The sequence below is a fragment of the Opisthorchis viverrini genome (assembly GCF_000715545.1).
Source record: "Opisthorchis viverrini unplaced genomic scaffold opera_v5_118, whole genome shotgun sequence".
Taxonomy (NCBI): Eukaryota; Metazoa; Platyhelminthes; class Trematoda; order Opisthorchiida; family Opisthorchiidae; genus Opisthorchis; species Opisthorchis viverrini.
The window spans coordinates 1,178,854-1,183,929 of NW_008751774.1; positions in this window are offsets into that span (position 1 = coordinate 1,178,854).

A 5,076-nucleotide genomic window follows, 5' to 3' on the forward strand; every position below is an offset into this window, starting at 1 on the left:
GGTTCGCTCACTTAAACAAGTCACCCATTAGGATAATTTTCATAATCATTCATCATACATAAGCGTTCTGCATTATAAGGCGGTATCCCCAAAAACGTTGTGGCTTCTGATAAGTCAGTTCCATTGTGGGAATAATGAGCAGCTAATCTTCTCATCGGATTTAAGAATCCCGGTTTTCCAGCACAACTTCGGTTTTCCTCTTGCACCAGTCCAACGATTTTGCTTACGGTGTTCATTCAGCCCTTTTCATTAGCACAATCTTCTTATCGAAAACATCGCTCACACCTGACTTCTTTTCAACTGCCACACCAGTGAGTCTGCTCAATTACAATATAAGCTATACTGTTGAGACGAAACACGCTATTTGTCTCCACTTCGAATTTTTCCGTCTCCAACTTCGTTTTTGCTTCTTGTGACCCTGGCCATTCACTCCGGGTCAACAAGTTTTCAACTTCGGTTCAAATCAGCTGCCTTCCACACTGGACTCGTCGTTCCTTATGCCCCATTGTTATAGTTTTTAGATTCAACATCCCCGGTAGCTTATCACATGATAAGTATGTCTCATCGATTGTACCTCCCTCCCTGTTGTGTTTTTGCACGCCGCGTTCCTGACCCAAATGGGCTTGTTCCCCTTAAGTTGTGAAGTGAGCCTGTTACTATTACTCAGAGAAGCCCAGCAATGCTCTGAAGAACTCTTGAGAATTTGTAATGTACTACTCATAAGGTTGCTGAAAATCCATCGACAGCCCACGACCGGTTTTGCCCTTCTTGGGGCTCATCAGGTAGGCGCAGTCCCCGGGTTTCCGTCAACCTTATGTTCTACTTGAAACCAAATTGCACGAAATTAGCGAATATACACTCATCTGCAAACTAATTTGGTTCTTTCGAGAGACTCACCTGGAACCCAGCTGAATCCCTCGTTTATGATGTTCTCGGGCAAATGAATGTGCTGCACCAGGCCGCCTCATGTTTCAGTCGCTACGATGTTTGAAAAATGAGGCGGCCTGGTGCAGTACATTCATTTGCCCCAGAACATCATGAACAAGAGATTCAGCTGGGTTCCAGGTGAGTGTCTCGAAAGAAACAAATTAGTTTGCAGATGAGTGTATATTCGTTAACTCTTGAGAATGTTTGTTTTCTTAAAATTAAAAAGGCTCTCTAAGCTCATGTCGAGTTGCTTGAAACCTTTTTATTTTTTGACAAAGTGCACGAAGGCATTACTTTCACATGGCCACGCTTCTAGGACCCAAACGAAGATACCGTGGCCACAAAGCTCCTAACTGGATTCGAGGGCTTGGAGCAGACTGCCAGAATAAAGGCCGGTCGGAGTGAGTGGGTGCTGCTCAAACCCCGTCTCAGAGCCCAAAAGAGGTGCTCAGGAAATGGCTAGAGAAGGCTCCGAGAAGATAGCCTGAGGAGACTCAAAGGAGACCATGGCAGCCAGTGTTGCTTCACAGGCGACTGACAAGAGTCTATCAGGCTGTTCGGGATGGCAGGAAAGAGACTGAGTGGTTAACTGGTTGACTGCAACTTTGGTAAAACCGTCGAGGCCACCAGGGCTGTTTCTTCAACAATCCCATCGAACCAGTTCGCCAATGGCCCTGGTGATTTAACGTTAGTCGCGGTTGTTGGGACTAACCGGCCAAATGAGCACAGTCATTATATTGAATCAGACGAAGATGAAGTAAGCGCCCGTGGCTCCGATGTGATCGCGAAAGGATCAGAAAAAGTCACGTGCAGCGCGGCTCTAAAGATCAACCGAATGGCTCATTCCGCTGAATAAGGCATCGCGGATGCATGTTCAAAGAATCGAATGCAGCAGCTTCGGCACAGCTGGTCACTGATAATAAAGCAACATTTCACTCGTTCCTTCTTACGCGGATGCAGTGACGCGAGCAACGATACAGACATGTATAGAACCGCGAAGAAAGGCGAGGTACGTTCAACTGATAGAGGGAAGGTTGGAATTGAGGCAGGAAGATGGGGATATGTGCAAACCAGGGGCAACAGTGGTTGAAAAATAATCCATGTTCCCCCACTGCGTTCAATAAACAGATGACAGATCATCGCAGATGAGTTTACGATCATTGCAGATGACAAGCGGGAAATTTAGGGGCGGATATCCCGGAGAGCTTAAAGTCAGTTGTGGATCAAAAAGGAGGCAAGCTGACGATGAGAAAAGGAGCAGTCACCACTGAAGTTTATAATAATAGTAATGTTTTTTCCAAGCTGGTGTGTGACATACCAGCTCTGTTGTTGTCAAAGTACGTCTCCGAAGGCCTAACTCTTGGAGTGTTTGGTTTTTAAATGCTGTGCTCTAGAGTGTGCAGAATTATCTACGCTTGATGATGTTTTGTTCTGCATTTGCCTAGGGTCAGGCACCAAAACCCTGCTTTCAGAAAGTCTTAGGGATTGTGATCTTCCGCTGGATACTAATCCACCTACGAAATGAGGTTCGTTAACTGGTACGCGAGGCGCCCGAAAGCGGCATAATTGAAGGAGCGAACAGTGTGTGCAATTCCTGGGTAGTCCTGTTCGCAGATCTGAACCGAAAATACCATATTCTCGATTGAGGGCCATGTCATCTAACCCGGTGTTGGTCTGTAGGAGGTTTTGAATGCCTCCGGATTCCGCGACATTTTTCTGTTTTAATTGCGTTTGAGGCACTACTGAGAACGACAAATGTCTCTATTTTGAGTACGCCGGATACCAGTTCATTTTAACGCAGTTTGGATTGTATAGGGTACTAGTGAATCTCAGGCGCCAGATGCTTTCTGGGATGTATTGAGAAGATATCGTCGCATGTGGAAGTTCGGCACCGTAGCACACAGCTGTTTGCCGCACTGTGAAATAGTTAGGGAGCTTGTTTACAAATAATTGAAGCCAGGAACAAGTTGTTCGAAATTTGGTGACGTAGTTTTCGGAAGAAGAAGCTTGTCAAGAACATCAACCTCACACCGCTCCACTACGGGACCTATTGGAACAGAGAATGGAATTTCAGTGGTCAAGTAAAGAGCACGGGCTTTCCGAATGTGCAAAAGTGCAGGCGCTATATTAGCATTTAACCTCAATGTTTTCAAAGCCAGCAGCTGCTTGCTTTCGGTGGAGTTTTGAAGCAGATAAGTGGAGTCAATGAGAATGCCACCAATGTTGAAATAATAATAAACGAGAAAGTACACTCAATTGGAAGGATTGCTTAATGTTAATTTTAAGTATGGGCGCACTATCCAGGTCATTAAAAAACACAGCGGCGCCTTACTGATTGGCTTTTATGATGGGGTCTTTTGGCAGAAGCCCCGAATATCGTGGTTGTTGTCAATGGTCTCGTCATTAATCTGGACCCCAATGGGCTAGTGCGGATACAAAGACAAGATCCTTTACTGTGGAAGAATGAAGCTACTTTGTTGGGTAAGAGAACTTCTCAAGACAAGAAGGAACTGGAACAACTGGAATGTTCCCATAGCCTGATTTCGAACTGATCCGGCGTATCACGGAAGTGTTACGATTCGAATGTCGTTAAGCCTATGACACTTTGTGACTTGAGAAGAAAACTTATCAAGCGTCACAAGATGGCGCACACAGGAGACTAGAAAACGCTAACGCGCTTCATCAAATGGCCCGGTGGCATGAGTGCCATCTACCCAGTGAAACTTGGTGTAAACCTAGCGGGGGCCAACTGATGAAGAGAAATAAATCTCGATAAACTCACCCCATGAAGATTATCCTTGCTACAGAAACCGGACCACTACGGTATATTGAGGTCACAAGGCTCTCCTCATGATAACTGGTGAAACTAGTTATGTTGTGATAGAGATATAACCCTTTTCCTGTTGGATCGATGGGGCAGCCGTGCCGACCCAACGGGTAACTACAGTCAGCGGATCAGCAACGCGTCACACTCTGGCAAATTGCAGGGATCCGGTGATAATGTTAACGAAACAAGGGTAATGCTTGAAAGTTGAAGAATTCAGCAGTTGCCCGAAGCCGTTAAAGACGGAAATCAACAAAGAACATAAGAAGGAATGGCCAGTGGCCAAAAGAGATAATAGGGAGCTGTACTCGCCGATAACGGTGTTACACACTGCTTCATTCTAGTTCACACCAGGCAAGCTCCTATTCGCACAGCTATGCGGTGGACGCCCATGACACCCAGCAAGTCAGGAAATCTGGTTGTGACCGGCCTGCATTCCCTACCTACTCTCCCCCATCACTTTCATTTGTGAGTGCTTTGCCGCTAACTCACAATCTACGAGGGGGTATTTCTACTCATTCGACTCTGCACCATTTACTACCATATCCGATGTTTACGATCTTTTAACTGACATCCCTCATTTTGATTACTCACAAGTTCAAAGACAAGATAACTCAAAACAGGAAGACAGCTTGAATGTGAGTTTATAACCGCCTCCACGGCGCGAATCTGTTTTGAAAGCCGAATGCCACAATGGTGAAATTGAAGCTTAACCTCTCTCAAGTGTTTGTAGCTTAGGGAAAATTCTCTTCTGCCATGGAAACCTTGCAGCTATCTTTTCACAAAATAAGGTGATCCCATCTCGTCTCCAGACAAAGCAGTCCAACTGCTCACCCAAACTGCATGAGTGTATACTAATGGAGGCCCCTTCAGTACAGTCAGGACTCATGGTTACGCCCATCCACGCACGTCAAAATTTGGCCTCGAGACCAGCGAAACTAACCGGTTTTCTCCCCGCGACATCCATGTCAACCTGTTGCACCGTGTGGCACGCAATCTAAAATACCAAAAGTAATCCTCCGATGCCCTCGCATTACCGCACAGTTTTGTCAGACCCATAACTTGCGTCACAACTTTTCGTCAATCTGAAGGCGTGCGACCGTTGAGTTCGTCTATAAAGGAAGCAGTTATGTCGCTTTCAATGACCGCCCAATCAAACTAGCGCAATGAGCCCTGCAATTTGTTTGAGGAACCTAAGAAGAGAGCGAGCCTGTTTTACCCCCTCAAGTAACCTTTCAATTAACATGATCCTATTTCATCTAGTGCCTGGCTGGCTGACCTAAACAGCTGATGCCATTATATACATATATATATATATATACTCA